Source organism: Chiloscyllium plagiosum, chromosome 11, assembly GCF_004010195.1.
Source record: "Chiloscyllium plagiosum isolate BGI_BamShark_2017 chromosome 11, ASM401019v2, whole genome shotgun sequence".
Classification (NCBI taxonomy): domain Eukaryota; kingdom Metazoa; phylum Chordata; class Chondrichthyes; order Orectolobiformes; family Hemiscylliidae; genus Chiloscyllium; species Chiloscyllium plagiosum.
In genome coordinates, this window is record NC_057720.1 from 26,660,272 (window position 1) to 26,683,258 (window position 22,987).

Genomic DNA, 22,987 nt, shown 5'->3' on the forward strand with positions numbered 1-22,987 from the left:
GGGGCTGGAAACCTCAGTGGCCGACTGATGAGTACTCAATTAAACCAAGTAATTGAACAGTTATCCCAACTCAATCCCATTTTACTGGTGCTGGAGGGGTCACAGACCCTTGGGCAGATCACCTGCAAAGCAATGGGGATCTCTCAGAGGCTTCCTCAACGGGGTCCCTCTGTGTCCATAGCATCATATCCGAATGCAATGGCCACCCGTGATGGCTCTGACGCAACTGCTGGAAAGCCCACCTTCCAATCACTGGGACCTGGCTGCCCTGCCTAGGCCCATTAAATTTAAAGGCCTTACCTTTGTCTTTATGAGTCTCAGCACTGACCATCTCCAGCAGAAACACTGTCTTCAGGTTGACATGGTACTGGAGTTCTGACTGGGCCAGGAATTCTAAGAGACAGCTCTCTGTCTTCAATCAATATTGAGGACTGTTAGGTAATCATCTTTGGTAAAATATTACTCAGGGCCTCATCATCAATCTACACTGCTACAGGAAAACTTGGGCTTTAATAAAATTCTATCCTTTATCCCTCACATACAACTAAATTAGGCTCTCTTATCTCAGTAGCAGCAGCATTCTAAATAGAGTCAGTAACACCAATCTCCTGGAATCCAATCCAAACAACTGACAGTATCAAATCAGTTTCCATGCTGCTGTTAATCAGGATCAGTGTAAATCAAGTATTTACCATTTTGTTCCCCATTTTTGACTCTATCTTTGAGGTCTACCAAAAGCTTTTTCTAAATGATATTTTATTGCACTATCACACTGCTATACCACTGGACCATGGTTCCTACACAGGGGTTAATCATCACCTCACTCACCTCCCTCTACCCAATCTCCATCAAATTTAAGGTCACATATTTCTAACACAGCTTTCTCATAGGTAATTAGCACGCTCTTCTCATGTGAATCACACCAGTTCAATTTCTCCCCATTATTGATTTGTACCTCTGAGCTGATATTCTCAAAAGATTTGCTCATCCAAAGGTTGTTAAATTAGTTGTCTCAGCCAACTCATATTTTTGCTGTGTCATTGTCATTACTGCTGGCCTGCGCTGACTGTGCGTTCTCAGCTGGCACCATCTCCCCACTAATAACCTGTCCCTTCCCATACCTTCCTGAACCAATCAATGTTACGCATGCTCCACAATCACTCTCCTCCCCACTCTAAAGAAAGGGTCGGTTTCTGTATTCTTGACTGGGATCAGCAGAACAACATTCAACTCTTCAAAGCAGTTACAACACTTTTGCTTATGTTGTCACATCTAAAGTTTTAAAAGATGTGCCTGTAGAGAGAGTGAATGGCCTTGATTCTAGAATAATCTCTGTAGCTTTAGAAAGTAGCAAATGTAGCCCTGCTATCAAAGAAGGAAGAGGGAGATAGAGAACAAGAGACTATAGGCTAGTTAGACTAACATTCTGGATTAGAGGTGCTGGAAGAGCACAGCAGTTCAGGCAGCATCCTGCTGTGCTCTTCCAGCACCACTAATCCAGAATCTGGTTTCCAGCATCTGCAGTCATTGTTTTTACCTAGTTAGACTAACATCACTAATAATGAAAATGTTTGAACCTATTGTGTGGGCTGTGTTACTAGGGCACATAGAAAAATGTAAATGATGAGGAAGAGTCAAAATGGAAATTGTTAAAATTTGGTGAAATTGTGTTTACCAAACTGGTAGAGGTTTTTTGAGACTATAACTAATACAGTGATAATTGGGTGCACGTAGAATATTTGAATTTCAAAAAAAATGTTCTCTGAGGTGGCACAGAAAAGGTTATTTTACAAGGTTAGGTCTGATAGGAATGGGAATAAGATATCAGAATGGATGGAATATTGGATAACAGACATAAACCTGAATAAATGAGTAATTTCAGTGATGGCCTACCTAGTCTTTGTGTCTTAGTTATGTTTAATTTATATTCATGATGGATGAGGAAACTGAGTTTTCAAAGTTGGGTGGAAAAAGAAACTGTGAGAAGGATGCGAAGAGGCTGCAAAAGAATATTAACAGTTTGAGTGACTGAGCAAGAATGTGGTATTGGAATATACAATGGAGAAGCATGAAGTTATCCACTTGAAGGGAAAAACAGAAAAGCAAAATTGCTTTTTAAATATGGGAGATGTTGGTATTTGATGAGACAGTTAAGGCCTTGTGCAAGAATAACAGAAATTTAGCCTGCAATATAAAGCAGGTGATTATGAAAACAAAAACTGCGTTAGTCCTTATGACAAAGGACTTGGAGGAGAGGAGTAAAGAAACATTTCTACAATCATCGATGGGAAACTCCATTTTAAAATATTCACCATTGATCTACAGTAACTGTCACAGCTGCAGACAACACCATGGTTAGCATTTACACTGCTGAGTTGCTGTCACATGGCATTCTGTGCAATATGGTAAAAACAATGACTGCAGATGCTGGAAACCAGATTCTGGATTAGTGGTGCTGGAAGAGCACAGCAATTCAGGCAGCATCCGAGGACAGGCAAAATCGACGTTTCGGGCAAAAGCCCTTCATCATTCCTGATGAAGGGCTTTTGCCCGAAATGTCGATTTTGCCTTTCCTCGGATGCTGCCTGAATTGCTGTGCTCTTCCAGCACCACTAATCCAGATTCTGTGCAATATCTCTAACCGTTCTGGGCCCACAGCACAATGCACTTTTCTAACACAAAGGCACAGATGCCTGCACATGAACAGAAGTTGGGAGTCCTTATCACTTGGTTTCTGTGAAGAGCTAAATGTTAAACTCTTTGAGTAGACAAATAGTCAAAAGAAAAACTCTTTCACGCAGTGACCAGACCCTCACTTTTTTTATTCCTCTCCCTACACCTCTACCTTTCTCCAATTCCAGTCCTAATGTCTATGGAGTGTCAAAGATGCCACGAAGATCACCTCTATTTACCTTCCAAAAGGCTTGCAAGCAGCCAATTCTGTGTGTGTGATTATCCAAAGACAGTCTGGCCAACATCTCAGTCAGGGACCAAAAGCCAATAAATTACAACTGGACCAGTCTCTTGTGAATGCATATTTTTCATTTTTAATATTTGGCCAACGTTGCCTCCCTCTACTTTTATTTGGTAATTGTGTATGTGGGTTTTGAGTGCATGTGTTGCATTTCAGGAATTGTATGAACTATTTTATTTTTTAATCCAGGTCAGTTTCAGAACAGAACAGAACAAAATTGAACTCATACTTTCTAAAAAGCTTAAGAAACCTTGTCTGGCTAATCCCTTATAACCAGCACATAAACTGTTAACTGCATGCATTGAATCAGCATGTCCACCTTTCAAATTTTAAACGTACCTGATACAACGAAGAGAAAAATGCAGGAAACTCGCAGGTAACATCTATCCTCGCCTGGTATATCTGAACTCAAGGCAGAAATGCAACATTCTTTGATTATAGACAACATTTGAAAATCACTCCAGCTGCAATTTTGCAGCTTGCTTTTTGCCTGAATTCTTTGGTTCTGACTTAGAGTTTTAGCTCACTCCTTCCCCCTTCAGCTACCTCATGTTGAGCACTTTAAATTACTGCTTTCTCAGTAGGTTCTGTTTCAGGGTACATTTTTCCAGACTCTTGACAATGTAAATTAAGGAGGGATTACATTTTATTTAACAGCAGTAAACTAAAAGGCAAGAGTTGTGAGAATAACCTCCCTTCCTCATAACAGTTTCTCTGTTGTGATTGATAGCACTTGCTGTGTGAAGAGAGCATTAATTTCCGTGCACAGCATCCAGCGCCAATGATTCGGAGGACAGAGGTGATTCTGGAGGTTCTTCTTTGCCCTAGAACATGTGACATATCAAGATTGCTGCAGTGAGTGCAGTATTAGTCAGCATATGAGCACACAAGCACTGTGCCAGTTCTCCTGATTGCCTGGTGGGCTGGAGGAATGACTTAAATGACATTTGTACACAGCATTAGGGAGCCTGCTGGGAGAGAGGAATATGTGATTGACAGCTGGAATTTATGCGTGGAGAGTGTAATACTTATCATAGGTATTACACTTTGCTGCTAGTTTCTCCCGTTTATAAAGCACACTCGGGGGATTCACCATTCTTTCCATCTTTTTAAGGGAAGCCTCCCTTTCACCACACACCCCACCACCAACCTCACAACTCCCAGTCCTAATCACATCAGGGCTTGGATTTTGCTGAGCTGAGGGCCCTAATCAAGTCAACTAAGTCGAAGGTTTTATGACACTGAAGCTATATGGCAGGCAATCAACATGAACAGATTTCACAAACCACAACTCTCAGAGCTGATGCTTCTATTGCAAGTTAACTCATCAAAGACTGCAGGAGCCTTTCTTCATTAAATTCTGTCCTGATCACTGGTGCTTACATTACTGAGGCATGCTATGAATTCTGAATATTTTCTGTCTCTGTATATTTCTCTGCCTCTTTGTAACATTCAATTTGAGAAACTAAACTTAAATAATTATTTGCATGTATTTGAGTGATAAAAGGTTTATGCACTCCCTTTCTTAAGAGTTAGGTGACTGAGCAATTATTAGACTCCTCTGAAGCCAGTCTGTAAGCAGCTCTTCGGAATTTCCACAACAGCAGTGAAAGTTGTCCATCATTCACTCTCTTGTTTCCACTGGCTGCTTCACCTGTCCAGCTAAGATTAAAAATCCATAGTCAAGAGAATTGTGTGGCTAATGAATTACTAACATGCCACCGCTCCAATTCATGAATGCTGAGCCTGTGACCAGCCTACCCTTCCTGCTGGTTTCTCAGGATCGTTCAGCTATGGTTTGGTTTCTGATCAGTGATTCGTTCACCTGAGTCAAAACAAATTTCCCTGCCATTTTGTCACTGTTTCTTATTGCCCTGTGTGCACCTTCTGGATTTCATTGTCTATCCCATGCATCCTCCAAAGCTCACCCCTTCAAATACTGGACTTCAGCTGTCAATCATAGTGTGCCCACAATGTGGAAGCAGGCCATTTGGCCCATCAAGTTCACACCAGTCCTCTGAAGAGCATCCCACCTAGACCCACTCTATCCTTGTTATTCTGCATTTCCCACGGCTAATCCATTTAACCTGCACTTCCCTGGGTCACTATGGGCAATCCATCTAACCTCCACATCTTCAGATTGTGGAAGAAATTAGAGCACCACAAGAAACCCACACAGACAGAGGGAGAATGTGCAAACTCCACACAGACAAGTGCCCAAGAATGGAATCGAAACCAGGTCCCTGGTACTGTGAAGCAGCACTGAGCTACCATGCTGCCAACTGGTATGTCAGCTGCCAACAGTCAGTCGACAGCTCACCCTACCAACATGCAACAACTTTATCCCATCACTGGTCCTCTGACTTTAACTGGAGATTCCTTCCTATTGTTTCTTCTTTATTGCCTATTTCATCAGAATTTACATAATTATTATGTGAACAGGTCAAGTTATTTCAGTGATACCTCCATCCATTTGTGCGCCTTTTGCTGCTACTGACCTGACCATATTACATCTATTCCCACTTTTTTATACCCCTTTGTCTTTTTCTGTCCTCAATTCTGCACCCCTGTCATCCTTTCATTCCACCCCTCGCAGTTCCAATGTCGCCTCAAATCCCTCTGTACTCCTTGATGTTAACCCTCAACCTCAATTCTCAGATCAGGCAGTTAGGTTCTGATTGGCTAGGGTGTTGCCATGGGAATGAGCCAGATGTTTGACTGTCTCCATAGCCTTTTATTTTGAAAAGGTATAATCCATATACAAGTTCCTTTTGCCTTCATAAAGCAGTATCCTAAATATTTATGTCTGTAGCTTCCAGCATGTGCAAATACATTGCTCTGCAGCCCCAGCTGATAATCTTAAATTGGTTTCCAATGTAATTCTTAGCATAGTTCAGATTATTTCACATATGATTTCTAACAGCAGAATCACATCTAAGTGTGGATATGCTTCTCCGAGGCTTGCAAGCATGGGCTTATTGAGCAGAGCCTCATGTTACAAGCTGCAAATGGTCAATGGAGTCTGCTGTTTGATATGGTCTGGTCTGCTAGACATATGGCCTACATACCTGGCATCATACTGGCTCATAAACCCATTGGGTAGGCTAAATGTCTTTTTGCCTTGATCGTAGCATTATTTCGTGAGAAAACCACATACAATACTTACTCTCTCCAGTGTAACCTAAGGTAGACTAAGCACTGCTCAGGGTCAAAAGTGCTGGACACAAGTGCTTTCTTTGATGAGCAGCCATGGTAATGTTAAGAGGTACCACAATATACATACATGGAAACCAGACAAAGGGATTGTAACAGTCATACTCCATATCAACAAAATGTATACTGTGCTCAAGGATGGTTCCAATCTCATAATTATCGGACTTGCCACTACATATGACCGACCAGCCAGACTTGACAATAAGCTTGCTGGACTTCTGAAGGAGTGAAAGCCTACCTGGTGATACACATGATAAGACTCATCCTCATGGCTCACCATGTCCACCTATTTATGAGCTACCCAATACACACAAAATTAATTACCTATTACCACAAATTCTGTCTATGAATGGCTCTACACAATGTGACTTGGCCAAATTGCTGTGAGCTGTTGCAATTTCCAAATGAGTTTCCACATACACAGGGAAGGATCCCTTTATGTTCAATTAAACCATACAACACTTACACTCAAAGAATGTGCTTTTTCAAAATTGCCAGCTCATTTGCTAACAAACCATTTAAAGCAATCATTGTCTTCTGCACTATCACGATATCATGACAAAATCTAAGTGTACCACTTACATCTGAATTAATCTGTCTTCATTGAGCTTTTGAACTGAGCAACGCATCCTGCTGAGCTTTTCCAGCAACTTCTGTTTTTGTTGAACTCATCCAGTTGAGTTCAGTTTCAAATGACACCCAAAACGTATGCCCCAAAAAGATGGGATTGCCATGGGATCCCACTATCACAACTCATACTAACATCTTTGTTGGTTATCATGAAAAGAACATCTTTGATAACTACTCACCTCCTACCCTATACATATTTCCAATCTGTAGATAATTGGCTTGTGATATTTGATACTGCAACTGCATCAAAGAATTTCCATACACAGTTTAATAAACTTTATTCTGCACTCAAATTTACCAATGAAATGGAGCAACCAACCGGATTTCCTGTCCTCAATGTTCTGAAGTCTAAAAAGAAGTTATCAATTACTCTCTATCAAAAGTCGATTTTCACTGGTCTATATAGGATTTCTTATAGTCCTACACTTTGTATGATCAATCTTACTGACAGACCCATGAATAAGATGCTAGTCATCTGATCACCATATAAAATTAATGCCAAGGTAGAGCATATCAAAACTATCCTGTGTGGTAATGGAACCTAATCAAATCATCACTTACTAGGTCCCATGAAAACACATAAAAGGGCCTATGTCCACCACTTCTGGCCCCAAGGTATTGCTGGATTATCTCAGATTACCCTGGAAAGGGAGGCATCTCAAAAATGTGAACAGCATGTAAAGCTAGCTGTCTCAGGCTGCTATTCTGCAGTAAAGCCATGAGTGCTTTCTCCACTAACAAGATACTGCCATCAAATGAAACAGATGTTTTGCCTGCCAAAAGTATGATGTGGAGGAGCCAATGTTGGACGGGAGTGGACAAAGTAAAAAATCACACAACACCAGGTTATAGTCCAACAGGTTTATTTGGAAGCCCTAGCTTTTGGAGTGCTGCTCCTTTATCAGGTTGTTGCACAGCGACCTCATGAAGGAGCAGTACTCCAAAAGCTAGTGCTTCCAAATAAACCTGTTAGACTATAACCTGGTGTTGTGTGATTTTTAATTTTGTCTACAAAAAGTAATGAGTAATATGAGGTAGTAAGACATAATTTCTGCTGTCGGCAAAGCACCTGTACTATCAAGCAATTATTTATATTCCTATTCACTTGTTTGCTACCTCTAGACTTGACTATTTCAACACAGTCCTTTCACTACCCTCAATAAATCTGGCAAACGCATCAAATTTCCTATGGCTGAACTCACACCAAATTCCGAATGCATTACTCCCATGTGCTTTTTGATGTACACGGATTCCTACATAAGCAGCGCTTTGATTTTACATCATCCTATTTTGCAAAATCCTACATAGCCTGACCCCTTCTTATCTTTGTAATCTCCTTCCACCCCACAATTCTGGACTCTTTAGCATCCCCACTGTTAATCATTCTCCATTTGTGGTTGTGCTCTCAAGTGTTAAATGATTAAACACAAGAGTGCCTCTCCCTAAGTTTCTGTGCCTCTCCACCTCTCTTTCTCCCTTTAAGATGCTGTTTAGTACCTACACTTTAACTAAGCTAATGTTAGCTGCCCTAATGTCTCTTTATCGGGCACAATAGCAAAATGGTTTGCCTGTACCTCAGAATATTTTACTTTATTTGAGGCTCTACATAAATACCAGTTCTTATTATTCCTGTTGTTGGACAACCAAACTGTGAAAACACACAGAGTTTCAATTATTTTTACAGGTATTTAAGCATTCATAATAATCATTGGAAAGTCTTAACAGTTATTTGCTTTTGCATTATCTCACCAAATCTCTCTTGTAACCTCTGTATTTTAATAACATAAAAAAAATGGAGAGATCATGATAGCTGTAAAATGTTGCTACAATTGTCTATTGTCTACTGTAAGTAGACTGCACCAAGGTGACTATAATGTTTCTCTGGCTGGTAGTAAATTAATGACTTAACACCATTGTTATATTGAAAAAGATTACATAGATAGTAACTCATATCTCTCATTTGGCTGTTCTATGACGCATTTCTTTTTCATTCTCATAGATCACAGGGGAAATGTTTTAACCCATATAAACTGCAACAACTCGCATTTATATAGTGCTTTTAATATGGTTAAACATTCATCAGTCACAAATAGTGACTGACCAAGAAGACTGTCACTGAACATTTGTGAAATGGACAGCTCTGTAATCTCTTCAATTTATCATTTTATTTCTCAGCGAAGACCTATTGAAACTCATCTAATGTGAATTAGTGATTGCGAATGCTAGTTGAGGTTAAAGTTGAAGCCAGGAATTGTTGGTAACACTTCACATTGTGTTATATTCTGTGCCCCAGTTTGATTTGTGTTCTCCCAAGTTGTTTTCAAAATATTATGGTTTTCTAAAAGATGAAAAAGCATCACATCTCTGAGGGGATAAAATAATATTAAATCATATTATTTTGCAGCTGTTAGTGCATGTTTATTTAGAACACATTTGATGATGAGATCTCAGTTGATTTTCTGTTGTATTATGGAGGTGGCATCACATTTGAGAACAGATGCCACTTTGCAGCAAGAAGCGTTACCAGTGGGCTGCTGGAGGCACTCCATAAAACATGCGATCAATCGGATTCCTGTTTAAAACCCGTATTCATATTTTTGATCTTTTTTTCAAATTTAGTTATTTACCTAATGTGATGATGAGTCAGCACGGAACACATGTCATGAACATATGAACAATACCGCATCACTTTTGCCTTGCCAAGCCAGATCATTCAAAAGATATAAATTGCATTGCTCAATTCTTTATCATCCTCTTCCACAATATAAATGCCTATCCTCTGAACGGACAATTCTACCTTACTGCCACTTGCGTCTGCAGAAATACTCAAATTTGAATCAGTACTTTGAGGGCAATGTTGATGATTTACCATTTATGTTTCGGCATAACCTGAGAGATTTAGGTTCTTGTTTGGGATTTGCAAGTAGGAGGAGTTGTAGTGTAACTCATTTCACATTGCTTGCTGCATCCCACTCTAATCTTTATTCCAAGATCTCCAACATTACTTGTCTCTTTCCAGCTACTAGCTATCAGATTAGATTCTCTACAGTGTGGAAACAGGCCCTTCGGCCCAACAAGTCCACACCTCCCCTCTGAAGAGAAACCCACCCAAACCTATTCCCCTACCCTATATTTACTCCTGACTAACACTGTGGGCAATTTAGCATGGCCAATTCACCTGACCTGCACATCTTTGGATTGTGGGAGGAAACAGGAGCACCCGGAGGAAACTCACGCAGACACAGGGAGAATGTGCAAACTCTACACAGACAGGCGGGAATCGAACCCAGGACACTGGTGCTGTGAGGCAGCAGTGCTAACCACTGAGCCACCGTGCCGCCCTTAATTGATTCCAATTCCAGCCTTTTGGTCTTCTCTTGCCTTTCTCCAGCTTCAAGCTCTAATTTTGTTTTTAAGGTAGACAAGCAGAAGGCTGGAAGAACGCAGCAAGCCAGGCAGCATCAGGAGATGGAGAAGTCAACGTTTCAGGTGTAACCCTTCTTTAACACTGGGGGGTGGGTGTAAGGGGAGCTGCAGAAAAAGGGAGTGGTGGGAGCAGGGTGGTGAAGTGGGGATAGGTGAAGACAGGCAGAGGGTATGACCTGGTTGGTCAATGGGAGGAATGAATCCGGTCAGTGGCTGACAGAAATAGAAGGGATGTGGAGGGAAAGGAAGGGAGACTATTTGAAATTGAAGAACTCAATGTTGAGCCCTCTGGGCTGTAGGCTCCCCAGATGGAAGATGAGGTGTTGTTCATCCAATTTGAGGTTCAATTCGCTGTGGCAATGGAGGAGGCCAAGGATAGTCATGTCAGAAAGGGAGTGGGAAGGGGAATTATAATGGGTGGTGACTGGGAGGTCCAGGTGACCCCTGCAGGCCTAGCTGAGATGCTCAGTGCACCATTCCCTAAGTTTATGTTTGCCCTCCCTCAATGCAAGGAAGACCAAATCGGGAGCACCTGATGTAGTAAACAAGGTTAGAAGAGAGGCAGATGAACCCTTGTCTCACCTGGAAGGACCGTTTGGGGTCCTGATGGAGGTAAGGAGGATGGTGTAACAGCAGGTTTTGTATTTTTTCTGGTTGCAGAGGAAGGTACCCTTATTGCATTTGGTGTGGGGGCGGGGGGGGAAAGAGTTTTAGAGCAGCAGAACGAGGAATGAACTCCTACCAACACCCATCACCAAGGACATCTTCCCCTCCCCACCCCTCTCTCCCTTCTGCAAGGACTGTTCCCTTCATCATTCCTTGGTTTGTGCCACTCTCCGCACCAACACCACCACCACCCCCACCCCATTGAACCCTCACGTACCTTTCCCTGCAACCAGAAAAGGTGCAAAACCTGCCAGCACACCACACCCCTCACCTCCATCCAGGGCCCCAAACCGTCTTTCCAAGTGAGACAGAGGTTCACTGGCCTGTCCTCCAACCTAGTTTACTGCAGCAGGTGCTCCTGATGTTGTCTTCTTGACATTGGGGAGACCAAATGTAAACTAAGGGCACGTTTTGCTGCATCTGTGGAGACAGAGCAAGCTTGAAACATTAGCTTGCTCTCTCTCTGTGGATGCTGCCTGACCAGCTGTGACTTCCAGTATTCTTTGTTTTCGGTTCAGATTCCAGCATCTGCAGTAATTTGTTCCTCATAAATACATCTGTGATTATTGCCTCAGCCACACCGTGGGGAAGCAAACTCCATATTTTTTAATCAAGTTGCCCAGTCTTCCGGAAACCACCATGACTGTCAAAGTACCTTATACTGTATACGCTAAAACAGGTGATCAGCAGGTAGCCTTTTTTCAGTTGGAGTAATGGAAGCCTTCTTATAGAAGGGTTACCTTGTACTCAAGCATGATCAGAAGAGGTTAAATCTAAAGGAAAATCCACAGTGTCACAGTTTTCATGAGTCGTTCTGCATCAGGGCAACTTTAAAGTGCAAACAGGTATGACTGAAATTTTCACATGTTCAGTTCATGCAGCTGCAAGATCCTCTTGGCTCTGAGGGATTTGATAAATACTTTAGTGAATTTTTGCTCAGGCTACAGGCTGAAAGCAGTGCTGAAGCATTGCCTGAGTGAGCTGGAAGAGAGAGTGTGGGTCAAGGCTGACAGATGATTTGGGTTTTGCTGATTGTTTAAAAGGAAGCTGCATAGCTTGTCCTATCATCCTCATTGAATACGGTGCATCCGTCTCATTGAGATGACATGTTCTTTCTGATGAGTGTGTAGCAAATGAGGACAGAAAGAGATGAATCAACAATCAGTGGGAAGGAAAAATGTACAGATCATGTCAAGCAGAATAAGCGAAGAATAAAATAACACAACATTAAAACCTCCAACTGCCTGAAACACAGCAGCATGATAACAGAAAATGTTTCAATGCACAGAGGACAAAGGCAGGATCAGCAGTTGCCTCCACTTATCCTCCATTAGCAGGTTCAGTGGGATGGTCTGTGGATGAGAGACAGCGAGATTATTGGAATATTCAAACAGTTCAGCCAGAGCACAATGATATGATAAATGTGTGCAAGGTGAGTGGTGTCACTGTATAATCAAAAAATGATCTCATTTCAGGGAGGTCATCTTCATCGACAGTAGAACACCGGCACTGCTCTTGTAGTAACATGACTAACAAAATGAGAAGCAACTGAACATATGTACATGTGCATTCCTAGATAGCTGTTCCATGTATCTTTATGTGTATGCTTCTCTGGATAGAATCTTGTGTTGCTCCTGGGAGCAGGAAGAGAGGTGGGTAGGGAAATGTTAATTGATTGGGAGGTGAATTTGAGAATCCCGATGGTGGATGATGTTTTCAAATTAGGTTCTTTGAACTTCGTAGCAGGTCAGTTTTCCAAGTGGTACTCAGCAGGTAAGCCTTTTCACATGCATTTACACTTCATGCTTGCTCAATCAATGTAAAGTTTATATGAATAATTTTCCTCTTTTCAATTAATTTCTTTGCAAGTGGCAAATTAAAGCCTTCGGAAACCCAACTGTACGTAAGTGGTGTGCCACAATCAAACTCCTTAGAGAGTAATAAGGAACAAAGGAACTTTGGTGTACAAGTTCATAGATCTCTGAAAGGGTCAGCATCTGTGGACAGGTGTCAGATAGGGTGGTGAAGAAGGCATAAGAGATGTCTGCCTTCATTAGTCAGAGTGTAGAATATAGGAGCAAGGAAGTCTCGTTAAAACCTTATAAACATCGGTTAGGCCACAAATGAAATACTGTGTACAGTTCTGATTGCCACACTATTGGAAGGACGTGATTGCACTGGAGAGGGTGCAGAGGAATTTCAGTAGGATGTTGCCTGGGATGGAAAGCCTCAGTAATGAGGACAGACTGGATGGGCTAGGTTTGTTCTCTCTGAGGAGACTGAGGAGGGGGAAATCTGATTGAGGTGTACAAAAAGATGCGAGGCATCGACATGATAGATTGGGAGAATCTCCTCCCCATGACAGGCAACAGAGCATAAGTTTAAGTTGCGGAGTAGGTGGTTTAGAGGAGATCTGAGAAAAAAAAGCAGCGTGTTCTAGAAATACAGAATGTGCTGCCTGAGAGAGTGGGTGAAGGCATGTACTCATGCAACACTTAAGAAGCATGTAGATGAGTAATGAAAATGCGAGGGCATGGTAGACTATAGACCAAGTTCGGGTAAATGGAGTAATGTAGTTCAGTGTTTATTGGTCAGCATTGATGTGGTGGGCCGAAGGGCCTATTTCTATGCTGTACGACTCTACCTCCACTGAATACAGGACTGTTAAATTTCTAATCACTCTAACAGTGAAAGGAACTAAATTAAGATCAGAAGCAGGCCGTTCCCTTACCAATTAAAAATCTGTCAATGTCAGTCTTGAATATTTTTAATGACCTAGCCACTTCAGCCTTCTGTGGCAAAGAATTCCACAGATTCACAAACTTCGAAGACAGGAAATGCTTCTTCATCCCGGTTTTAAAAGGATGGCCCCTTTTTCTGAGATTATGCCCGAGACTTTCCCACAGGAGGAAACAATCTTTCTGCATCTACCCTGACAAGTCCTCTCAGGGTCATGCATGTTTCAGCAGGTCACTTCTCAGTCTTCTAAGCACCAATGATACAATCCCAACTTACTCAACGTCTCCTCATAAGACAGTCACTCCAACTGGGATCAGCTTAGTGAGCATTCTTTCAACAGCCTCCAATAGCAGTGCACCTGTGGACTGCCTCCTGCCTTGCGTACTTTTAGCAAAACCTCTCTCCTATTTTATCCCATTCCCTTTGAAATAGTGCGTAATATTCCATTTGAATTCCCTGTTATCTGCTAAAAATGTACACGAGCTTTTTGAGATTTATTCATTTCAAATTACTCTGTGCATTGGCCTTTTGCAGTCTACCTCCTTTTAAATAATTGTCAGCTCCTCTATACTTCCTGCTAAAGTGCATAACCTCACATTTACAGAGTCATAGAGATGTACAGCATCGAAACAGACCCTTCAGTCCAACCCATCCATGCTAACCAGATATCCCAACCCAATCTAGTCCCACCTGCCAGCACTCAGCCCATATCCCTCCAAACCCTTCCTATTCGTGTACCCATCCAGATGTCTTTGAAATGTTGCAATAGTACTAGCCTCCACCACTTCCTCTGGCAGCTCATTCCATACAAGTACCACCCTCTGCGTGAAAACGTTGCCACTTAGGTCTCTTTTATATCTTTCCCCTCTCACCCTAAACCTATGCTCTCTAGTTCTGGACTCCCCCACCCCAGGGAAAAGACTTTGCCTATTTATCCTATCCATGCCCCTCATGAACTTATAAACCTCTTTAAGGTCACCTCTCAGCCTCCGACGCTCCAGGGAAAACAGCCCCAGCCTATTCAAACTTTCCCTATAGCTCAAATCCTCCAACCCTGGCAATATCCTCGGAACTCTTTTCTGAACCTTTTCAAGTTTCACAACATCTTTCTGATAGGAAGGAGACCAGAATTGCACGCAATATTCCAAAAGTGGCCTAACCAACATACTGTATCACCACAACATGACCTCCCGACTCCTATATTCAATACTCTGACCAATAAAGGAAAGCATACCAAATGCCTTCTTCACTGTCCTATCTACCTGCGACTCCACTTTCAACCTGCACTCCAAGATCTCTTTGTTCAGCAACACTCCCGAGGATGTTACCATTAAGTGTATAAGTCCTGGTCTGATTTGCTTTTCCAAAATGCAGCACCTTGCATTTATCTAAATTAAACTCCATCTGCCACTCCTCAGCCCATTGGCCCATCTGATCAAGATCCCGTTGTACTCTGAGCTAACCTCCTTCGCTGTCCACAACACCTCCAACTTTGGTGTCATCTGCAAACTTACTAACTATATCTCCTTTGTTCATATACAAGTCATTTATGTAAGTGATGAAAAGTAGTGGACCCAGCACTGATCCGTATGGCATACCACTGGTCACAGGCCTCCAATTTGAAAAGCAACTTTTTCACACAGAGGGTGATGCGTGTATGGAATGAGCTGCCAGAGAAAGAAGTGGAGGCTGGTACAATTGCAATATTTAATAGGCATCTGGATGGGTATATGAACAGGAAGGGTTTAGAGGGATATGTGCCAAGTGCTGGCAAATGGGACTAGATTAGGTTAGGACATCTGGTCGGCATGGACGAGTTGGACCGAAGGATCTGTTTCTAAGCTGTACATCTCTATGACTCTGTTAGCCAGGGAACTGTCCATCAAAGTTCAAAGTTGCTAAACAATTCCTGAGGAGTCAAAGCATCAGGAAGTCTGAGGGAAACTGCCACATATCTTGGAGTGCTCGTTCAGTCTTCGATGATCTGGAAATGAAGATTTGGACCATTACACTGCATAGGAAGAGAAACATGTAGCCGACCAAAAACATCATTCTGCATATCGAGGAGAGAATGTCAAAGTTTCTAGAGTCAGACACGAAAGGGTTAGAATTACTATAAATAAAGCTAGCTTTGTATTGGCTGCCCATGCCTAATGTACAATTTAGTGCAGGCTTGGAGCGTGAAGGTCGCTCATGTCACATCGTGTTTTTTAGGTGAATTAATTTCACTAAATGACAGATTTTTTTTATTATATTTTGCCTCTTATCTCACCAGTGGTTTCATCTTTGCTGACATGAAGGCTTTGCAATTGTAGGGTGGCCTTGGGTTAGACAGCGGATGCTAAAGAAAGCAGACCAATGATGACTCCCTGCACCCCCCCTCAGCCAACCATTTCATCTGCTCAAACACTTCCCCTGCCTGACAGTGAACGTGCACAGATATCACTTTCAGAGCACAGACTAAAGTGAAGGTGGGTTGGGAACCATGAACCGTGTAAAGGAATTAGCATGCTGCATTATCAGTATCTATTTCAAACACTTCAGTGCATTATTTCACTCCTCGGCTCTCTCTTTACATTCTGTTAATTATTCATTTTAAATGCCTTGATTTGAAAAAATTCCCTCGTGCCTTTGTTCAACACATGAAGCTGGCACTGTGGCATGTAACTCATCAGGTCTGACCCAGACAAGGCTCTGCCACGGCCTTGAGGACCTCAGAGGCTCTTTGACTTTGTTCCTTCATAAAAGAACGATCCGTCTCTCTGTTCCAGTGTTCAAAATTTGCTTTTCTCCATTTTTATTCGCTCATGAGAAATACGTTTCACTGCATGACCAGGCCAACATTTCTTGCCAAAGTCTAATGACCCTCAAGGAAATGGTCATGAGTTGTTTTCTTGATCTGCCCCAGGCCATGGTTGCAAGGGGCAGTGGCTTACACCACAAAGCATTTTGTGTGTGTTTGCCTATTTCGGGCTCTTTCTTGCATTGTCTCATTGATTTTATCTCTCACCACGACAGTGACACTTTGCATTTGTATAGCACCTTTAACAAAGCAACACATCTCAGGGTCCTCCACAGTAAAGTTTTCAGACAAAGTTTGATAACGAGCCACGAAAAAAGCAAATGGGCTGGATGACCAAAAGCTTGGCAAAGAGGTAGGTTTTTAAGGAACATCTTAAAGATAGAGAGTGAGGTGTGGAATCAGAGTGGTTTAGGGAAAGAATTCTCAGGCTTAATTCCAACGGTGGAATAGAGTAAATCAGGGAATGGGCACGAGGCTAGCATTGGAGGAATGCAGAATTCTCAAAGGCTTGTAGTAATGGAGTAAATTACAGAAAGAGTGGAGGGTGAGATCATGAAGAGGATTTGATCTGACACGATTTAGAATATTAAATCTGAAATGTGGGAGCCGATGTTGGAAGCACAGGTGTGATGGGCGAACATGAATTTGCATGTGGTCAGATAGGGGCAGCAGAAATCAAGTGAGAGGAGGGCTGGGGTGGTAGCAGATGAGAGGCCAGCCAAGAGAATATGCATTCACATCTTTGGGCAGTGACTTATGTGGGACTGAGCAACGTGGCTTATGGCAAGACATGTGGCAGCACTATGCAAGAGTCCAGTGATGTCAGGAGCAACTCACTCCATCTTTTATTCATTTCCCAAGTATTGAGGTGAGTGTCTCACTGGATAGTAGCATGGGTGCCCATTAATGGAGATTTAAGTTTGTTAAATGCCTTAATGACATCACAACCTTCCTCATGGTAATTTTCGGCTTCCTAGCTTACCAAACATGCTGAACAAACTAGACATTCAGAATTCTTGACAATGGAATCAGAGCAAGTATCTGGTTACTCCAGCTCATCACTGGCTGAAAACAGCCTCCATGTTGCTGACTGCCATCTCAGGGCATGATCCACGGGCACCAGTTGCACACACACCCTATCCATGGACTAACTCCCCATCAACTAACTCCCCATAAACATGATGGTGCCCCGCCCTCTCCCCAATTCACTTGCAGGCTGCTTAAGAAGCACAGACTGGCATTACAGGACCAGGAGCCAGCATTGAAAAGCTACTACAAGAACACTTGGCAGACCCCAGCTCATGGACTGGACCAGGCTGCATTTCAGGTCTGTTTGCTCTTTTGGCCCTTACTCTCTTAATGCCGACCTACTTGCAGCATCCATATGTGACCTTGCCTAGCGATACAATGCCATTGCAATTAGCACAATGATACCTCAGCCAAAGGCCAAAACTATTAGTACTGCCATATTGATGTGCTCTTTTGCACAGACTCATGCATCGCCAGTCAGGGAGCTGTATGGAGGTCAGGGATCTGATCAGTCATGTCTAGGGCATGCTCAATGAAGACATTCAGAGGTTAAGAACAAATGCAGTCCTCAAGATTGATCCATGGATCATTCAGGAATATGCAAGAAGGGCCCGTAGGTGCAGCAAGTGGGGAATCACTGCTATAAGGTTGGGGCTTGGGGAAATCAAAGCCAGTAGGGAAAAGCAGAGGCTTTTGTCGAGGTTGAGGCCAGGCCAGTAATGAATGGGGGGAGTTTGCTATGAATGAATATTAGGCAAAAAAGCATTGGAGGGTATGATAAGCTATGCGACGGGGCTTATTGGCAGTGACCACAACCATCTCCTCCACAGGAAGAATGTAGAGCACCACGATGGGCCACATTAACATCTAATGTCAGGGTCAGACGGTCAGTTGGAGGCAAAGGTTTATGTGGTAGGTTTGACCTGAGAGTTGGAAGGGGATTCTTGAGGGTGGGGCGGGGCAGTGGGTGTTGATGAGCAATATGGCAATCAGATGGAGCCCAGTGCTATTGGTGCCCACTGCAAGCTGTGTTCCTTGACAGCACTTGTCATTCTCTGGATAAAAAAGTACAATTGGAAAATAGCTGCCTTCCAAATAGACAAAGGAGGACCAAGACTAGCTGGAAGACCAGGGGCAGCAGGAAGCCACTGCAGACAATGTGAAACATCCATCTCAGGGAGAGGGCACAACTGCAGAGTTCCTTGGGATGTTTGAAATCCACAGAATGTTTCAACTCTCACTCCATTCCTTTTGGGTCAGGGAGGCATATTGTTGGTGTGGGCTCCAGATGCCCATGACAGAATTGTGCTGGAGCGGGACCTGATGGCTGCGGAACCAACCTCCACTGGTGGCTGTGAAGGTGACAGTCATTTTGAACTTTTAATCCTACTGGCTCCTTCCATGGGGGCTACAGGTGAACTGTGTGAGATCTTTCAATTGTGCATCCACAAGTGCAGCAGGACAGTAGCTCATGCCATCTGTGCAAGATCACACCGGTTCATTTTGCTGTCCCATAACAAGGCCAGTGCAGCATGGAAAGGAGGATTTAGGAACACAGCCGACATCTCCTGGGTGCCATTGCCTGTTCACACATGAAACGCAGAGGGGTAAATCACAACACTGCAGAATTCATCCACAGGGAAAGGTTTCACTCAAACAGAATTCCAGTCACCTGTGATCGCCGTTACTACTTCCCAGATGTATGTGCCCACTACCCTGGCAGCTGCCACTATGACTACATCCTGGAGCCCTCTGTTTTACCAGCTGTGCTTGAGGATCTAGGCGAATTACTGGGGACAAGGGCTACCCAGAGTGACCATGGTTCATATCACCATTTAACAACCCCTGCCACCATTCTAATATTGATGAACATGCCTTCAGCTGTGTTTCTACTCCTCAATTAATTTACCTTAAAACCTACCCCTTTGACCAAGCTTTGGTCACCCATTCCAACAGTGCTTTTTGCAACTCAGTGTCAGAATATATATGACAACATTCCTGTAAAGCAGCATGGGATGGTTTACTCCATTAAAGTGTTATATAATTGCACAACATTTTCTTTGTTGTTGCGTGGCCAGTCAGAGGATAAGAAAAGTACAGATTGCGGCAGGATTGGAGCCAGAATATCTTACCTAATGCACGCCTCTGTCCTGCTGTATTTAATTTTTGCTCTGTCGACGCTTCACTCATTCCTCTCTCTCTTCCCCAGTAGCTGTTCCACAATGTGCTGAGATGGTTGTCTGAATTCAGTTTCTTTGCAGTTCATGCCAAATGTAGACCAAAGTAAACATACTGAGGCGACAGGACCTAAAATTGGCAAAAAGAATATGATTTCAACCCACTCATGGCCAGAAAAAAAAATAGATGTCAAAAACAATTAGCTTGGCAGGTTAGATGAGAACAAATCAGCAAATTTGCAAATCAAGTTGAATAAGTAACCTGTACCTCTTTAATTGACCATTCACTTCGTTTTTTTTGCAGGCAGATAGGGCTAAAATCGACCCAATATCACTGCTTTTATAATGTCAAATTGACCTTACATTCTGATGAGACAGCAAAAGGCTTAAATTTCAGTCAATGGGAAATTGAGTTGAACCTGGCAGAGATTTCCAAGGTTGCATTGCAGATGGTTAACCGCATTCACTGAGACATCATGGCCTGAAGTAGTTGTGCTGCTGTTTTCATTGCAAAGACTGTAGAAATCACATTACGTGATTGATTCTTGACTGTCACAATTTAGCACTTGTTGTGCTGAGGCACGCACTAAAACACAGGGCAGCTGCTGTACAGGCCTTCCTGTCGTAATGCGCTGAGGGAAAGGAACCAATGTAAAATCCCTTGGGATAAATGCACCAGAAAAGTTTTGACATGAATATTGTATTATTGAATTAATATTGTAAATATAACCTGCAAATGAGTGTGGTGAGCCACCTCAGGGTGTCAGGTACTGCATTGAAAGAAATTGATCTGTTTTGCATCATACATAATGTCAAATTTGAACTGTTAGTTAAAATACTTTTTACAAGCTTTTAGACAAAAAAGCAAATTAGGATTCCTGTATGCTGCAGAATGCTCACAGAGCAGATCATAAAAAGGTGAGGTAACCATTGTCCCCATTAGAGAGAGACAACTTATGGATGTAGGTTTGCTCACTGAGCTTGAAGGTTCATTTCCAGATGTTTTGTCACCCTCCTAGATAACATCTTCAGTGGGCCTCAGGCAAAGCACTGCTGAAAATTCCTGCTTTCTATTTATATGTTTGGGTTGGTGATGTCATTTCCTGTGGTGATGTTATTTCCTGTGGTGAAGTCACTTCCTGTGGTAGTTTACCAAGGGTCACCACACCAAGCAAGGAACAAGAATGAAAAGGTGGAACTTTCATGGCCACATCCAGGCAATATGGGAATTGAAATAGCACTGTTTGCATTACTCCACATTGACAGATCTCCCGTCCAGCCAATTGAGCTAGCTGATCCCAAGGTCAGATCATACTTCCTTTTCAGCTCCCTTTTTATCATGGGAGTCAGTTTTAATTTACATGCCTGACAAAATCAGGTATATATCAGGCAGGGTGGGGTTCAGCAGAGGCTTTTAAAAGTTGTTTTGCTGCACAGCTCTGACAAAGTGCAATTTTATACCACATACAGAAACATGATCTGCATCAAGCTGGTTGTGCCTCATTTTGCTGTTTTAACCTGAGAATGGGAAATGCGGACAAAACCTGCCAAACAGAAGAGGTCCAGTTTTAAAGCTTTTGAAGCTTTCTTTGTGATCTTCTCAACCAGGTACAACAGGATTATCCTGCCCTAGCTAGCATTCCACCTCTTCTCCCACTGACTAGGTTTCCTCCTGACTGTGGTCTCCTGCCTCCTGGCTTTAACAGCTATTAAAGCTGGCTGTGCCTGCCTGCTGTGTGAGCTTGCCATTCGTTTACTGAACTGTGCTTCTGCCAAGAAGTTAAAATCAAGCCAAAACTGACAGAACATCATAGAGAAATATTTTGTGCTCAGATACAAAGGTGGAAGGGGCAGGCATGGCATTTGGACTAATATCAGCCTCTGAGATTGTCCAGTACTTTGTGTTAATTGAGCAAGTGCTTTAATTTTTTGAGGGAGCTGAAATTTGCTTCATTTCTATGCTTCAATCAAAGCTTCAATCCAGCCGAAGCAAAAAGAGAGACTGAGCCAGTTATGCAGCGAAAAGCGAGACCCCTTTCTCCACTTAAATAAAAGTTTGGGGGCAAATACAAATTAGTTTTCTTGCTGGCATCTATTTCAGACAGTGCACAAGCAGCCTATGTGGGCTTGCTAAGAGAGCACAGTACCTGCTGACCAATGACTCCATTCCCACCAGTTGCATTTCCAGTTTCAGGCAATCAGGCAGTATTTTTCCCAATTAATCAGTGATTGGCTTTCAAAGGAAAACATTCCAAAGTCATGCTGCCAATTGGAAGCCTGGACTGCCTGCCTCACTGGAAATTATGGGCACACTGCTCACAATTTGCTGCCATTTGATCTCAGAATCAATGCCTCCTTCAAAGCTGTGTCCAGGCTCGGATTGTGGGATTGGAGCATTTACTGCAACGTTTAAATGTAATTCATGCACAACATTCATTGTACGAGGGCTTTAAACTAATTCCGCATTTTCTTCCACATAGATGCCACTCTCAGGACTGCTACTGATCGCCACAAAGAAAGAGAGCAAAATGAAAGCAAAATACAGACACATTGTGCTTTAGACATAAGAACATTTGGACATAAGAACTAGGAGCAGGAGTAGGCCATCTGGCCCTTTGAACCTGCTCCAGCATTCAATAAGATCATGGCTGATCTTTTCATGGGTGAAGAAGTTCCTTCTCAATTCAGTCCTAAATCTGCTCCCCTAATTGTGAGGCTATGTGCTTTTGTCCTAGTTTCACCCGCTAGTGGAAGCATCCTCGCTATGTCTATTTTATTGATTCCCTTCATAGTTTTATATGTTTCTATAAGATCCTCTCTCATTCTTCTGAATTCCAATGAATATAATCCCAGTCTACTCAATCTCTCCTCGTGAGCTAACCCTCTCAACTCCGGAATCAACCTAGTGAACCCCCTCTGCACCCCCTCCAGTGCCAGTACACCCTTTCTCAAGTAAGGAGTTCAAATCTGCACACAGTACTCCAGGTGTGGCCTCACCAGCACCTTCTATATCTGAAACATGACCTCCCTGCTTTTAAACTCAATCCCTTTAGCAATGAAGGACAAAATTCCTAATTACCTGTAGCACTTGCAGACCAACCTTCTGTAATTCATGCACAAAGACACCCAGGCCCTTCTGCACAGCAGTATTCTGCAACTTTTCACCATTCAAGTAACAATCCTTTTAATGGTATTTCGACCGAAATGGATGACCTCACATTTATTAACATTGTACTCCATCTGCCAGACTTTTGCCCATTCACTTAAACTATCTATGCCCCTCTGCAAAGTTTCACAGTCCTTTGCATACTTCGCTCTACCACTCATATT

At 42.7% G+C, this 22,987-nt stretch overlaps 1 long non-coding RNA gene across 1 annotated transcript; it reads left to right on the plus strand.

Moving 5' to 3' along the window:
• The first annotated feature begins 20,832 nt into the window (after positions 1-20,832).
• Positions 20,833-22,285, plus strand: LOC122554751. Its single transcript, XR_006313064.1, has 3 exons — positions 20,833-20,960; positions 21,128-21,265; positions 22,138-22,285. It is a non-coding gene; the product is annotated as an uncharacterized LOC122554751 (long non-coding RNA).
• Positions 22,286-22,987: the final 702 nt, after the last annotated feature.